This window comes from Bombina bombina, chromosome 6 (genome assembly GCF_027579735.1).
Source record: "Bombina bombina isolate aBomBom1 chromosome 6, aBomBom1.pri, whole genome shotgun sequence".
NCBI classification, from domain to species: domain Eukaryota; kingdom Metazoa; phylum Chordata; class Amphibia; order Anura; family Bombinatoridae; genus Bombina; species Bombina bombina.
The window spans coordinates 1,105,434,051-1,105,451,643 of NC_069504.1; positions in this window are offsets into that span (position 1 = coordinate 1,105,434,051).

Consider the following 17,593-nt stretch of genomic DNA (forward strand, 5'->3'; position numbering starts at 1 on the left):
TTAATATTTTTATTATAGTGTTTGCGATGCGGGAGGGCCTCGGTTTAGGAGTTAATAGGTTTATGGGTGCTAGTGTACTTTGTGACACTTTAGTTATGAGTTTTATGCTACAGACGTAAAACTCATAACTACTGACTTTAGATGGCGGAACGAATCTTGACGGTATAGGCTGTACCGCTCACTTTTTGGCCTCCCAGGCAAAACTCGTAATACCGGTGCTATGGAAGTCCCATTGAAAAAAGACTTTTTGAAAGGTGCGGTAGTTACGTTGCGTTACGGTCAAAAAAGTGTGCAGTACACCTATACCGGCAAAACTCGTAATAGCAGCGGTATTGAAAAAGCAGCGTTATGAGGCTTTTTCACTCATAACGCAAAACTCGTAATCTAGCCGTATAAAAGAAAAAGTTACTAACCATAAAAGAAAAAGTTAATAGAAAGAAAAAGTTACTAATCATAAAATTAAAAGTTAATAGAAAGAAAAAATTACTAATCATGAAAGAAAAAGTTAATAGAAAGAAAAAGTTACTAATCATAAAAGAAAAAGTTAATAGAAAGAAAAAATTACTAATCATGAAAGAAAAAGTTAATAGAAAGAAAAAATTACTAATCATGAAAGAAAAAGTTACTAAACATAAAAAGTTACTAATCATAAAAAGTTACAAATCATAAAAAGTTACTAATCATAAAAAGTTACTAATCATAAAAAGTTACTAATCATAAAATAAAAAGTTACTAATCATAAAATAAAAAGTTACTAACCATAAAGGAAAAAGTTACTAATCATAAAATAAAAAGTTACTAACCATAAAGGAAAAAGTTACTAATCATAAAATAAAAAGTTACTAACCATAAAGGAAAAAGTTACTAATCATAAAAAGTTACTAATCATAAAAAGTTACTAATCATAAAATAAAAAGTTACTAATCATAAAATAAAAAGTTACTAACCATAAAGGAAAAAGTTACTAATCATAAAATAAAAAGTTACTAATCATAAAATAAAAAGTTACTAACCATAAAGGAAAAAGTTACTAATCATAAAATAAAAAGTTACTAATCATAAAATAAAAAGTTACTAACCATAAAGGAAAAAGTTACTAATCATAAAATAAAAAGTTACTAATCATAAAATAAAGTTACTAACCATAAAGGAAAAAGTTACTAATCATAAAATAAAAAGTTACTAATCATAAAATTAAAAGTTACTAACCATAAAGGAAAAAGTTACTAATCATAAAAGACAAACAGGTAGATTACAAGTTGTGCGTTCGTGTTTTAACACTGAAAAAATGGTAATTTCAGTGTTAAAACAGCAACACAGCCATTACAAGTCTTGTCGGTATAGCTGTACCGCAAGCCTTTTAGCCTGTAACGCAAAGGTCAGTCCAACACTCAAAAAAATGACGTTTTTTCATGGGTCTTTCATAGCGCTGCCATTACGAGTTTTGCGGTAAGGCTAAAAAGCCTATACCGTCACGATCCGTTACGCCATCTGAGAGCAGTAGTTATGAGTTTTACGCAACAAAACTGTTACATAAAACTCATAACTAAAGTGTTACAAAGTATACTAACACCCATAAACTACATATTAACCAAAAACCGAGGCCCTTCCACATCGTAAACACTATTTTAAAGTTATTAACCCCTAATCTGCCACTCCCGACATCGATACCACTAATAAAAAAATGTAACCCCTATTCCACCGCTCCCTGACATCGTCGCCACTATACTAAGGTTATTAACCCCTATTCCCCCACACCCCAACATCGCCCACACTATAAAAAAGATATTAACCCCTAATCTGCCGCTCCCCGACATCGCTGCCACTAAATAAAGTTATTAACCTCCTAAACCTCTGGCCTCCCACATCACTACCACTAAATAAACCTATTAACCCCTAAACCACCAGCCCCCCACATTGCAACAACCTAAATTAAACTATTAATCCCTAAACCTATCTCTAACCCTAAACCTAACCCTAAACCTAGACCTAAACCTAACACCCCCTAACTTTAACATGATTAAAATAAAGCTAAATTAAAGTTACAATTTTAACTAAATAATACTATTTTAAAACTAAATACAAACTTACCTGTGAAATTAAACCTAAGCTAGCTACAATATAACTAATAGTTATATTGTAGCTATCTTAGGGTTTATTTTTATTTCACATGTAAGTTTATATTTATTGTAACTAGGTAGAATAGTTACTAAATAGTTATTAACTATTTACTACCTAGTTAAAATAAATATAAACTTACATGTCAAATAAAACTTAAGCTGCCTTACACTAAAACCTAACATTACAAAAATAAAAAAAACTACCATTACAAAAAATAACAAATGAAATAATTCCTATTCTAATACCCTGTTAAAAAAAAAAATACCCCAAAATAAAAAACCTTAATCTATAATAAACTACCAAGGGCCCATAAAAGAGCCTTTTGTAGGCCCTTAATAGGGCCTTTTGTATTGCATTGTCCTAAATAAATCAGCTCTTTTCCTACAAAAGAAAAACAAACACCCCCTAACAGTATACAAACCTCCACCCCCCAAACCCACAAAATAAAAATAAAGTAAAACCTAATCTACCCATTGCCCTGAAAAGGGCATTTGTATGGGCATTGCCGTTAAAAGAGCATTCAGCTCTTTTGCTGCCCATTAAAAATAAAAAATGGTTGCTGATCTAATGACATAATCCTTCTGTAAAGTTTGGTGTGAGGAATAGAAGGAGGGAGAGTTGTAGGGAGGGATGAGTTGTTGCAAGTGAGGGGATGGTGGTCAGAAAGAGGAAACGGAGAGTTTGTGAAGTTTGAAATAGTGCATCGATAGCTAAAGATAAGGTCAAGGGAGTGACCATCTTTGTGAGTGGGAGAGTCAGTCCATTATGACAAACCAAAAGAGGAAGTGAGTTGCAGAAGTTGTTTTGCAGAGGAGGCAGTGGGATTGTCAAGAGGGAGGTTGAAATCACCAAGAATGAGGGCAGGGGTGCCTGAGGAGAGGAAATAAGGTAGTCAGGCAGCCAAGTGATCTAGAAATTGAGTTGAGGAGCCAGGGGGTCGGTATATGACTGCAACACATATAGAGAGGGGAGATAATAAGCAAATTATGTGGGTTTTGAATGAGGAAAATGTGAGGGAAGAGATAGGATGTATTTGTTGGAAGGTGCAACGAGAGGAAAGTAAAATACCTACACCACCTCCTTGTCTATTACCAGACCTAGGAGTGTGGCTGAAGTGGAGACCCTCATGTGACAGAGCAGCAGTGGATGCTGTGTCTATGGGAGAGAACCAGGTTTCTGTTAGAGCCAGAAGGTTTAGGGAGAGGGAGATAAAGAGGTCATGTATAAAAGTGAGTTTGTTGCAAACAGAGAGTTTCAGCGTGCACAAGTGAAACGGGTAGTGGCTTTAGATGCAAGAGGAATGTGAATACGGTTACCAGAATTTTGTTTTTTGAGTCTGTGGTATGGTATACATGGATATGCACGGCTAGGAAGTTGTTGGGGACCAGGATTAGGGGAGATGTCACCAGCAGCTAGTATAAGTAAGAGGGAGAGTGACATGAGATGAGATACAGATTTGCAGTAATGAGACTGTTTTTGAGGCGAGGTGCAGGGGGTAGAGAGAGTGTTTAGGGATAGATAAAGTTCATGAGTACAAAAGGTGAGTTTAAGAGAGATGGGCTAATGAACAGTGCAGGTGGTGAGGGGGAAGGAGTAATTCAATAAAGTAGTTTGTTCTAGAATCTAGAGACAAGAGGTAGCAAAATGGAATATAAAGATATTGAGCATTTTTTACAAAAGTGTGAGCCAATTAAACACATAAGACACAGTATTACAGCAGCACTTGCATAAGGAAACAATGAGATACATATAACACTATATTACAAGAGTACTTGCCTTATGTCTTGCCCCTACAAATTAAAAAACCTAACACACGAAAAAATTGAAAACCTAAATTACTAATTTTAAAAAAAAAATTCTACAAACATTTTTTTAAAAATTCTAAGTTTACAGAAAATAATAAACACTAAAATTACGAAAAATAAAAACCACTAAGCTTACTAAAAATAATAAACGAAATGATCAAAAACACAAATTTTTTTTTTTTGAGGTATAGCAAAACAGAAAAATACAGCTCACAGTTGGCAAATAAAACAAACAATTTTTGTAGTAACTCAAACTATTGCATCAAAGTCTATGTCCACAATGTACAACATTAAAAAAAAAAACTATCTTGGCAGCTAATTTACTTCATTACAAGTTCATTTTGAATTCCTACTATTCTGCCCTTAATCTCTATAAGGAAAATTACTTCTCTACTCTTATCTCTAATCTTTCTTAAACCCCAAAATGTCTGTTCTCCACTTTCAATATTCTTCTCCGCCCACCCCCACCCCCACCCCCTAATACAACTTCTCTGTCAGCTCAAGACTTTGCCAGCTACTTCAATAACAAAATCGACTCCTTTAGAAACTAAATCAGCTCTCAACATACTTCCATTCTCTCACCCCCTCAAATGCTCGCAATCAACCACAACCCACATAGCCATAAATTTAGCTCTTTCTCTCCTGTTACTGAGAAAGAAGTTTCAGCACTTATACTGAGCTCTCACCTCACTACCTGTCCTCTCTACCCTATCCCCTCATACCCTTACCCCTATACTCACACACATTTTCAACCTCTCCTTCAGCACCGGTATATTTCCCTCATCTCTGAAAGATGCACTGGTCACACCTATCCTCAAAAAACCTTCTCTTGATCCAACCTCACCATCCAACTACCGCCCTATTTCCCTACTCCCTCATGCATCAAAGCTTCTCGAAAAGCTAGTATATGCACGCCTATTCCATTTCCTTACATTAAACTCCCTCCTTGACCCACTGCAATCTGGATTTCATCCCCATCACTCCACAGTGATAGCAATCGTTAAGGTTACCAACAACCTACTTACAGCAAAATCAAAAGACCACTTCTCTCTGCTTATCCTCCTTTATCTGTCCGCAGCCTTTGATACTGTTGACCACCCTCTTTTGCTCCAAACCCTCCACTCCTTCGGCATTTGTGACACAGCCCCCTCTTGGTTCTCTTCCTACCAGTCAAACTGTACCTTTAGTGTAGACTTCTCTGGGGCCTCATCTGCCCCATCACCACTTTCTGTTGGGGTACCGCAAGGCTCCGTCCTCTGTCCCTTTCTCTTCTCAATCTACACGTCATCATTAGGCTTCCTAATAAAGTCCCATGGGTTCCAATATCATTTGTATGCAGACGACACCCAAATCTACTTTTCTGCACCAGACATCTCCTTCCTTGCTAACCCGTGTTACTAATTGTCTTTCTCACATCTCTTCCTGGAAGTCCTCTCACTACCTCAAGCTAAATCTCACCAAAACTGAGCTCATTATTTCCCTTCCTTCTTCCAAAATCTCCACCCCCAATCTCTCTATAACTGTTGAAAACTCCATCATTGCCCCTACCCCGCATGCCCAATGTCTTGGGGTCACACTTGACTCAGATCTTTCTTTCAATACTCACATTCAGTCCTTGGCTAAATCCTGCTGCTTCCACCTTAAAAAAACATCTCTAAAATTAGACATTTCTTTACACAAGACACAACTAAGATTTTAATCAACTCTCTCATCCTTTCCTGCCTCGATTACTGCAACTCTGTCCTCTCTGGTCTCCCCAGCTGCCGCCTAGCTCCTTCACAATCCATAATGAATGTCTCTGCCAGGCTCATCTTCCTTACACGTCGCTCCTCATCTGCTGCACCTCTCTGCCAATCCCTTCACTGGCTTCCTCTTGCCTCCAGGATTAAACACAAAATTCTCCATGTGACATACAAAGACCTCAACTGCACTGCTCCCCCCTATACCTCAGACCTTTCAGATACTCTCCCTCCCGTCCCCTTCGCTCTGCTCATGACCTCCTACTCTTCTCCTCTCTTGTTACTTCATGACACTCCCGCTTACAGGACTTCTTCAGACTGGCTTCCATCTTGTGGAACTCTCTGCCTCGCTCCACAAGACTCTCCCCTAGTTTTGAAAGCTCCAAGCGCTCCCTAAAGGCTCTACTGTTCAGGAAAGCATACAGCCTACACTAACCTTTCTTAATACCAGTTCCTCTTCTCCATTGCTATCCACTTGAACCCCCTTAGCATGTAAGCCTAAGAGCCATGCTTTTGTAGATCACCTTCTTTAGAGCTGACTACAACAGTGCAACTCTCTGCAGAGCCCTCTACCCGTCTGATCCTTATAAATGTTTCCTTGTATTTCGCCTATGTTTATAGCGCTGCGGAATCTGTTGGCGCTCTACAAATAACTGATAATAATAATAATAATTTAGGTTTTTTAATTGGTACGTTTTTTTATTTTATTAGAATCGTAATGTTAGGTTAATTTATAATTTAATGTTAGGTTTATTTTTATTTCACAGGTACGTTTTTTTATTTATTTAAATTTAGTTATATTGTAATTTTAATTTAAAGAAAGGGGGTGTTAGGTTTAGGGGTTAATAGTTTAATTTAAATAGTTTAAATAGTGTTTTGCAATCTGGGGGGCCGGGGGTGGCGATGTGGGGGGCGGAGGTTTAGGGGTTAATACTTTAATTTAGTGTCTGCGATGTTGTGGAGTGGCGGTTTAGGGGTTAATATATTAAAAAAGTGTTGGCGATGTGGGTGGGTGGAAGATTAGGGATTAATAACTTTATTTAATAGTCGCAATGTGGGTGGGCGGCAGATTAGTTGTTAATAAGTTTAATATAGTGTTTGCGATGCAGGAAGGGTGGCAGTTTAGAAGTTAATAGGTAGTTTATGGGTGTTAGTGTACTTTGTAACATTTTAGTTATGAGTTTTGCAAAACATTTTTGTTTCGCAAAATCCATAACTACTGGTCTCAGATGGCTGTATGGATCGTGTTGGTATAGGCTGTAATGCAAGCTTTTTAGCCTGAACGCACAACCTGTAATACCTGAAAATCCCGCACTCAAATGTCATTTTTTTGAGTGTGTAATTGACGTTGCGTTACAGGATAAAATGCTTGCAGGATATAGCTATACCGCCGCAACTTGTAATATGCATTTCTGGTTATTCCAGCGTAATGGCCAATTTTTCAGTGTTAAAAGCCGCACCGCAAAACTCGTAATTTAGCCGTAAGTTACTAACATAAAAGAAAAAGTTACTAACCATAAAAGAAAAAGTTACTAACTATAAAAGAAAAAGTTCCTAATCCTAAAAGAAAAAGTTACTAACCAGAAAATAAAAAAGTTACTAACCAGAAAAGAAAAAGTTACTAATCATAAAATAAAAAGGTACTAATTATAAAAGAAAAAGTTACTACCCAGAAAATAAAAAGTTACTAACCATAAAATAAAAAGTTATTAACCAGAAAAGAAAAAGTTACTAATCATGAAAGAAAAAGTTACTAACCAGAAAAGAAAAAGTTACTAACCAGAAAATAACAAACTAAATTAAACAATAAATTAAACTATTAACCTCTAAACCTAACACCCCCTAACTTTAAATTAAAGTTACAATATAACTATCTTAAAATAAATAAAAACTTACCTGTGACATAAAAAAAACCTAAGCTTAAACCTAAAAATAAACCTAACATAACTATGTTAAAAAAATAAAATAAACGAAAAATCAAAAATTACGTTACAAATTAAAAAATCCTAACACTACAAAAAAATAAAAAAAAATAACATTATATAAAAAAACACTAAAATTACGAAAAATCAAAAAAGTCTAAGATTACAAAATAATAAACAAAATTATCCAAAATAATAAAAATTAAACCTAATCAAATACCCCTATAAAAAGCAAAAAAAGCCTCCCCAAAATAAAAACACCCCTTAATCTAACAATAAACTACCAATAGCCCTTAAAAGGGTCTTTTGTAGGGCATTTCCCAAAGTTAAACAGCTCTTTTACATAAAAAATTACAAAGTACCTGTGATGAGAGCAGGATGTCATGTCACTAGTTTGTAGGCGGGGCTTAGGTCCGGTGTCTGTGTCACGGTTAGTTTAGTACAATCAACCTGACTAGATGTGTATTGCTATGCTCTGCAATAAAATAGAGTTGTACCATCATTGCTGTGTCCTGCATATGTCCTGCATCTCATGACATGGTGTCAGAAGTTCTGGACTGCGCTTCTGTTCCTGATCGATTGCAATGTCAAAGTTTACCCCACCTGAGCCTTTTGACTTCTCTCAGCCTGCAGCTTGGCCCACATGGCGTCAGCGGTTTCAGCGCTTCAGGATTGCATCCAAACTGAACAAGGAGAGTGGTGAAGTACAAGTTAATTCTCTTTTATAATCTATGGGGAAAGATGTGGAGCCAGTGTTCAATGCTTTTACTTTCCAAGAAGGGGAAGAATTTAACTTTGATATAGTTATGGATAAACTCAGTGCTTACTTTGTGCCCAAAAGAAATGTGATTCATGAGAGAGCTTGTTTTCACAAACGTAATCAGCATGTAGGAGAATCTGTGGAGTCATTTGTGCGCAGCCTGTATGAACTAGCTGAATTCTGTGAGTTTGGTGTTGCTAAAGAAGAGCATATCAGAGACAGAATAGTTATTGGTATTGCAGATGCTGAAGTCTCACTGAAGCTGCAGTTAGAGCCTGATTTAACATTAGATGGGGCTATTAGGATGGCCCGCCAGAGTGAACTGGTGAAAAAGCAAAGTGCTGATCTGAGGTCTGAGAGTATTGTGGATGAAGTGCAACAGTCTAGGGAAAATGCTAGTGAAAGGCACAGTGTGAGCGGTAGATCTAAAGTACTGGAAAGGCCTAGAAATGGATGGGCGCAACATGCCCGATGCACGCGGTGCTACCATGTCCATGATCAGAGTGTTATATGCCCGGCCAGGGATAAAAGATGCAGAAATTTTAACAGAATGGGCCATTTTGAAGTGGTGTGTAGAACTGAATACATTAAGGAGATGCAGGTGGACGGTGACCAGGAGGGTCAGGAAGTGTCTTTTGTGGGGTCCGTTGTGGAACGGCCAAGCTCAGAGGAAGATTGGAAAGTTACTTTTACTGTAATGGGAGACAAAGTTGATTTTAAGATTGACACAGGAGCAGATATCACTGTAATGTCTTTTGCTGAATTTATGAAACTGCCTCGACAGCCCCAGCTGGCGAAGGTTACTACAAATGTCCATAGTCCTGGTGGCCGCATTGATTGTGCGGGGAAATTTCTTGCCAGCTGTGAGTACAAGCAAAGAAAGTTCACCATGTGGGTGCATGTGATTCAAGGTCAGTGTGTTAACAATTTATTTAGCAGAAAAGCAGCCTGTGACTTGGGCCTCGTGGCCAGAGTGAATGAGATTTCCGAAGATATGTCTGGCGAGTTGGGCCTACTGAATTGCAAGCCAGTCCGTATAGCACTTAAAAGTGACGCAGTCCCATACAGTATTTCTACTCCTCGTAGAATTCCGTTCCCGCTCATGGCTCAAGTGGAGAAAGAGCTTATGCGCATGAAGTCTATGGGGGTTATTGAAGAGGTTGTTGAAGCGACTGATTGGTGTGCCCCCATTGTTCCAGTTGCAAAGAAAAACGGAAAGGTGCACATCTGTGTGGACCTGAAAAGGTTGAATGAGGCAGTGAAGAGAGAGAGATTTGTGCTGCCGACATTAGAAGATATAGCTTTGAAGTTGGCTGGGGCGAAGTTCTTTTCCACATTAGACGCTTCTAGCGGCTTTTGGCAGATCCCCCTGGATCCAAAGTGCCGCAAGCTGACTACCTTTATCACACCGGTAGGTCGGTTCTGCTTTGCAGACTCCCCTTTGGGATATCCTCCGCTCCTGAAATCTTTCAAAGGGAAATGAGTTCTCTCCTGAGTGACCACGTGGGCACAGCGGTCGTCATGGACGACATTCTAGTGTATGGGTCTACAGTGGAGGAGCATGATCAGCATTTGAGTTGTGTGCTACAGGCTATCAAAGAGTCTGGGCTGAAGCTGAATAAAGAAAAATGTCATTTTAGGAAAACTGAATTATGCTACTTTGGGCATATCATCAACGGGGATGGCATCAAGCCAGACCCCGAGAAAATTTGTGCTATTGAACAGATGAAAAGCCCTTCTGATGTACATGAGCTGAGACAGATATTGGGCCTTGTAAATTACGTGGGCAAGTTTCTTCCAGATTTATCAACAGTTTTACACCCTATCACAGAGTTGCTTAAGAAAGACGTTGCCTGGGTCTGGGGACCTTCACAAGAAAAAGCTTTCCTGCATGCCAAGTCCCTGCTGGGGTCTGCCCCAGTGCTGGGGTTCTACGACCCTTCAAAAAAGACTGTGGTTAGTGCCGATGCAAGCAGTTATGGGTTGGGGGCTGCACTCCTGCAGCTGAACGGAAATAAACTACAGCCCATCGCCTACTGTTCCTGCACACTGACGGCTGCAGAGTCAAAATACGCTCAAATTGAGAAAGAGTGCCTGGCTGCAGTTTGGGCCTGTGAGCGCTTCCAGCGCTATCTAGTGGGTTTGGAGAAATTTAGTCTGGAAACTGACCACAAACCGCTAGTCCCTCTAATCAACTCTTATGACATTGACAAAACACCCTTGAGATGCCAGAGACTTTTAATGAGACTGCTCAGGTTCAATGTTCAGGCAGTGCATGTGCTGGGGAAACAACTGGTTGTGGCGGATACACTATCCAGGCTGCCGCTGGCTGCTGCTGAAGAATCCTCCACAGAATCGGATGTGAAAGTGTATGTTGATTCAGTTCTGGCCTCTAAGTCCATTTCTTCAAGGAAACTGGAAGAGATAAAGAAAGAGACATATTTGGAAACAGATCTGCAAGAAGTTATAAGGTACATAAAAGAAGGCTGGCCCGAGAGCCGGGCAGCCTGGATGTCTTTAAATGCTTACCAGCCAGAGAGGTCGCAGCTCACGGAGCTGGAGGGGTTGGTGCTGTTCCAAGACCGCATTGTAATTCCTGTCAGCATGAGGAAGGAGATGTTAAACAGGATTCACGATGGCCACTTAGGCATTACAAAGTGCAGAGAAAGGGCAGCTACAGCTGTGTGGTGGCCTGGGATCAGCTCCGACATTGAAAATCACGTGTCTAAATGTGCCTTTTGCCGGGAACGCCGGCCTACTCAGAGAAGGGAGCCCTTGATGTCTACTCCGCTGCCCGCGGGGCCGTGGCAGAAAATAGCTGCTGATTTGTGCGAACTGCACGGGAAAAAGTTCCTTGTTGTGATCGACTACTATTCCAGGTATTTGGAGATTGCACCCCTGAATGATATCACAAGTCAGGCCGTTATCATTCGCCTGAAGAGCTTGTTCGCCCGCTGGGGCATTCCAATGGAGCTAGTGAGTGATAATGGTATGCAGTTCGCTTCTACAGAGTTCAGTGCTTTCAGCAGGGAGTATGATTTTGTACATTCCATGTCAAGTCCACATTATCCGCAGGCCAACGGAATGGCTGAAAGGGCAGTTCAAACAACAAAATTCATTCTAAATCAATCTGAGCCGTACCTAGACCTCTTGTCATACAGGGCGACGCCCATTCAAGCCACTGGGTTTAGCCCGGCACAGCTGATGCTAGGACGCCAGATTCGCACCACTTTACCCTCAGTGGGTGTCTTCAAGCCGCCAGGCCCTGTTCCTCGGGACGAAGTCCTTAGGAGGGATGAAGAGGCCAAAAAGGGTTATCGTTTCTTCTACGACAGGAGACATTCTGTCAGGCCCTTACAGGAATTGAAAGCGGGCCAAAGTGTCAGAATTAAACTGGATGATGAGAAGAAATGGAAGACGACTGCTACGGTAGTTGGCCGCTCTCCAGAACCAAGGTCTTATACAGTCCTTACGGAGGGAGGGACGGTTACACGCCGTAACCGAAGACATCTTCAGTCTGTACCTGAGAGTCTGGAACTGGATGCCTCAGTACCACCGCCGTTGGGATCCCCTGTTCTAAGAGAGGTGCCTTCCCCTCAGCAAGACCACAACGGGGATATATCTTTGCCTCCAGCGGACTCTTCTTCACCATCTTCTGTATCAGAGGACAGTTCATGCAAAGTTACATCAAGCGGAAGAGTGGTGAAACTTCCGGGCCGATATAGGGACTGACTTTAGCTAGAACAGTGACCGGAAGTATGGGCAGAATAATCCCATGGTCACTGTGGACTAGGGTAGTCTACCCCGATGTCCAAGTCAGGATGTAATTTATTTGTTCATGTTTTCTAACCTATTTGTTTATATAATGTTCAAAAACAAAAATGTTGTTATATACTCTGTTTGTGTACCTTGTTATTTGTTATATGCAAATCTATGCTTCGCTTTTGAAAAAGGGCAAGATGTGATGAGAGCAGGATGTGATGTCACTAGTTTGTGGGCGGGGCTTAGGTCCAGTGTCTGTGTCGCGGTTAGTTTAGTACAATCAACCTGACTAGATGTGTATTGCTATGCTCTGCAATAAAATAGAGTTGTACCATCATTGCTGTGTCCTGCATATGTCCTGCATCTCATGACAGTACCCCCTAACAGTAAACCCCCCCAACCAACCCCCCAAAAAAACCTAAGTCTAAAAAAACCTAAGCTACCCATTGCCCCCAAGGGGCATTTGTTTGGGCATTGCCCTTAAAAGGGCAATCAGCTCTTTGGTGCCCATTAAAAAATAAAAAAGTCCTAATCTAAAAAAAAACACACAAAAAAATAAAAAAAAACCCTAACCACAAATTTTTTTACTTACAGTTCCTAAAGTCCGGACATCCATCTTCATCCAGGCGGCGACAAGTCTTCATCCAGGTGGCGACATCTTTATCCATCGTGGAGCTGAGAAGAACCGGCGATGACGACATCAAGCGCGGAGCCTCCTCTTCATGTGATCTCTGCCGCACACTGAAGATTGAATGCAAGGTACCCATTTTATATTTGGGATACCTTGCATTCCTATTGGCTGAAATATTCAAATCAGCCAATAGGATGAAAGCTGCTTAAATCCTATTGGCTGTTCAAATCAGATGTTTTGTTTATACATGTGACCAAGGCCTCTGTGAGAGGCTGAAACATTATGTGACTTGTTGTACACAGTAAAGGTGCAATTATTTGATGATCATTGTGGATTAACACCGGATCCAGATCTTGAAGTGACCTATTCTATATATATATATATATATATATATATATATATATATATATATATATATATATATATATATATATATATATATATATATATATATATATATACACAAACACACACACATATACAATATATATACACACATACATACGCCTAGATTTAGAGTTCTGCATTAGCCGTCAAAACCAGCGTTAGGGGCTCCTAACACTGGTTTTGGCCGCCCGCTGGTATTTAGAGTCAGTCAGGAAAGGGTCTAACGCTCACTTTGCAGCCGTGACTTTTCCATACCGCAGATCCCCCTACGCCATTTGCGTATCCTATCTTTTCAATGGGATCTTTCTAACGCCGGTATTTAGAGTCTTGGCTGAAGTGAGCGTTAGAAATCTAACGACAAGACGCAGAGAAAAGTCAGGAGTTAGGAGCTTTATGGGCTAACGCTGGTTTATAAAGCTCCTAACTACTGTTCTCTAAAGTACACTAACACCCATAAACTACCTATGTACCCCTAAACCGAGGCCCCCCCACATTGCCGCAACTCTAATAAAAAATTTTAACCCCTAATCTGCCAACCGCACACCGCCGCAACCTACATTATCCCTATGTACCCCTAATCTGCTGCCCCTAACACAGTCGACCCCTATATTATATTTATTAACCCCTTATCTGCCGCCCCCAACGTCACCGCCACCTACCTACAATTATTAACCCCTAACCTGCCGACCGGACCTCACCGCTACTATAATAAAGTTATTAACCCCTAATCCGCCTCCCTCCCGCCTCAATAACCCTATAATAAATAGTATTAACCCCTAATCTGCCCTCCCTAACATCACCGACACCTAACTTCAAGTATTAACCCCTAATCTGCCGACCGGACTTCACCGCTACTCTAATAAATTTATTAACCCCTAAAGCTAAGTCTAACCCTAACACTAACACCCACCTAAGTTAAATATAATTTTTATCTAACGAAATAAATTATTTCTTATTAAATAAATTATTCCTATTTAAAGCTAAATACTTACCTGTAAAATAAACCCTAATATAGCTACAATATAAATAATAATTATATTGCAGATATTTTAGGATTTATATTTATTTTACAGGCAACTTTGTATTTATTTTAACCAGGTACAATAGCTATTAAATAGTTAAGAACTATTTAATAGCTACCTAGTTAAAATAATTACAAAATTACCTGAAAAATAAATCCTAACCTAAGTTACAATTAAACCTAACACTACACTATCAATAAATTAATTAAATAAAATACCTACAATTATCTACAATTAAATCTAAAACTACACTATCAATAAATTAATTACATACCAATACCTACAAATAAATACAATTAAATAAACTAACTAAAGTACAAAAAATAAAAAAAGAACTAAGTTACAAAAAAGAAAAAAATAATTTACAAACATTATAAAAATATTACAACAATTTTAAGCTAATTACACCTATCAGCCAATCGGAATTCGAGGGACGCCATCTTGGATGACGTCATTTAAAGGAACCGTCATTCATCGGGAAGTCGTAGGCCAGGATGGATGTTCCGCGTCGGCGGGATGAAGATGGAGCCGGAAGAAAGAAGATTGAAGATGCCGCTTAATAGAAGACTTCAGCCGGATGATGGACCTCTTCAGCCCGATGATGGACCTCTTCAGCCCCCGCTTGGGCTTGGATGAAGACTTCGGAGCCTCTTCTGGACGGATCGGTGATACCCGGCGTGGTGAAGATAAGGTAGGGAGATCTTCAGGGGCATAGTGTTAGGTTTATTTAAGGGGGGTTTGGGTTAGATTAGGGGTATGTGGTTGGTGGGTTGTAATGTTGGGGGGGGGCTATTGTATGTTTTTTTTTACAGGCAAAAGAGCAGAATTCTTTGGGGCATGCCCCGCAAAAGGCCCTTTTAAGGACTGGTAAGGTAATAGAGCTGTTCACTTTTTATTTTAGAATAGGGTAGGGCATTTTTTTATTTTGGGGGGCTTTGTTATTTTATTAGGGGGCTTAGAGTAGGTGTAATTAGCTTAAAATTGTTGTAATATTTTTATAATGTTTGTAAATTATTTTTTTATTTTTTGTAACTTAGTTCTTTTTTTATTTTTTGTACTTTAGTTAGTTTATTTAATTGTATTTATTTGTAGGTATTTTATTTAATTAATTTATTGATAGTGTAGTGTTAGGTTTAATTGTAGATAATTGTAGGTATTTTATTTAATTAATTTATTGATAGTGTAGTGTTAGGTTTAATTGTAACTTAGGTTAGGATTTATTTTACAGGTAATTTTGTAATTATTTTAACTAGGTAGCTATTAAATAGTTCTTAACTATTTAATAGCTATTGTACCTGGTTAAAATAAATACAAAGTTGCCTGTAAAATAAATATAAATCCTAAAATATCTGCAATATAATTATTATTTATATTGTAGCTATATTAGGGTTTATTTTACAGGTAAGTATTTAGCTTTAAATAGGAATAATTTATTTAATAAGAAATAATTTATTTCGTTAGATAAAAATTATATTTAACTTAGGGGGGTGTTAGTGTTAGGGTTAGACTTAGCTTTAGGGTTTAATAAATTTATTAGAGTAGCGGTGAGGTCCAGTCGGCAGATTAGGGGTTAATACTTGAAGTTAGATGTCGGTGATGTTAGGGAGGGTAGATTAGGGGTTAATACTATTTATTATAGGGTTATTGAGGCGGGAGTGAGGCGGATTAGGGGTTAATAACTTTATTATAGTAGCGGTGAGGTCCGGTCAGCAGATTAGGGGTTAATAATTGTAGGTAGGTGGCGGCGACGTTGGGGGGGCAGATTAGGGGTTAATAAATATAATATAGGGGTCGGCGGTGTTAGGGGCAGCAGATTAGGGGTACATAGGGATAACGTAGGTTGCGGCGGTGTACGGAGCGGCAGATTAGGGGTTAATAATAAAATGCAGGGGTCAGCGATAGCGGGGGCGGCAGATTAGGGGTTAATAAGTGTAAGGCTAGGGGTGTTTAGACTCGGGCTACATGTTAGAGTGTTAGGTGCAGACTTAGGAAGTGTTTCCCCATAGGAAACAATGGGGCTGCGTTAGGAGCTGAACGCTGCTTTTTTGCAGGTGTTAGGTTTTTTTCAGCTCAAACTGCCCCATTGTTTCCTTTGGGGGAATCGTGCACAAGCACGTTTTGAAGCTGGCAGCGTCCGTAAGCACCGCTGGTTTTTAGAGTTGCAGTGGCGGTAAATATGCCTGTACGCTCCCTTTTTGGAGCCTAACGCAGCCCTTCTGTGAACTCTAAATACCAGCGGTATTTAAAAGGTGCGAGGGAAAAAAGCATGCGTAGCTAACGCACCCCTTTGGCCGCAGAACTCTAAATCTAGCGGATAGTCAGGCCTTGGCTTTTGTGTGGTATGGAGCTTAACACAAAGCACAAGAAGGTTTTTTTCTGTAAATTTTAATGGCAGCGCTATGGAAAGTGCGGTACCTCTAAAATTTTAGTGTTATTTACGCACCGGGTTTAGCGCACATCTTGTAATCTTGTTGTATAAAAGAAAAAGTTACTTCATAAAAGAAAAAGTTACTAACCATAAAAAGTTACTAACCATAAAAAGTTACTAACCATAAAATAAAAAGTTACTAACCATAAAAGAAAAAGTTACTAACCATAAAAGAAAAAGTTACTTACCATAAAAGTTACTAACCATAAAAAGTTACTAACCATAAAAGAAAAAGTTACTAACCATAAAAGAAAAAGTTACTTACCATAAAAGTTACTAACCATAAAAAGTTACTAACCATAAAAGAAAAAGTTACTAACCATAAAAAGTTACTAACCATAAAAGAAAAAGTTACTAACCATAAAAAGTTACTAACCATAAAAAGTTCCTAACCATAAAATAAAATGTTACTAACCATAAAAAGTTACTAACGATAAAATAAAAAGTTACTAACCATAAAAAGTTACTAACCATAAAAGAAAAAGTTATTAACCATAAAAGAAAAAGTTACTAACCATAAAAAGTTACTAACGATGAAAGAAAAATGCCTAGATTTAGAGTTCTGCGTTAGCCGTCAAAACCAGCGTTAAGGGGTCATAACGCTGCTTTTTACCGCCCGCTGGTATTTAGAGTCAGTCAGGAAAGGGTCTAACGCTCACTTTCCAGACGCGACTTTTCCATACCGCAGATCCCCTTACGCCAATTGCGTATCCTATCTTTTAAATGGGATCTTCCTAACGCCGGTATTTAGAGTCTTGGCTGAAGTGAGCGGTAGAGCCTCTACCGACAAGACACCAGCCGCTTAAAAAAGTCAGTAGTTAAGAGCTTTATGGGCTAACGCCGGTTTATAAAGCTCTTAACTACTGTGCTATAAAATACACTAACACCCATAAACTACCTATGTACCCCTAAACCGAGGTCCCCCCACATCGCCGCCACTCTAATAAATATTTTTTACCCCTAATCTGCCGACCGGACACCGTCGCCACCTACATTATCCCTATGAACCCCTAATC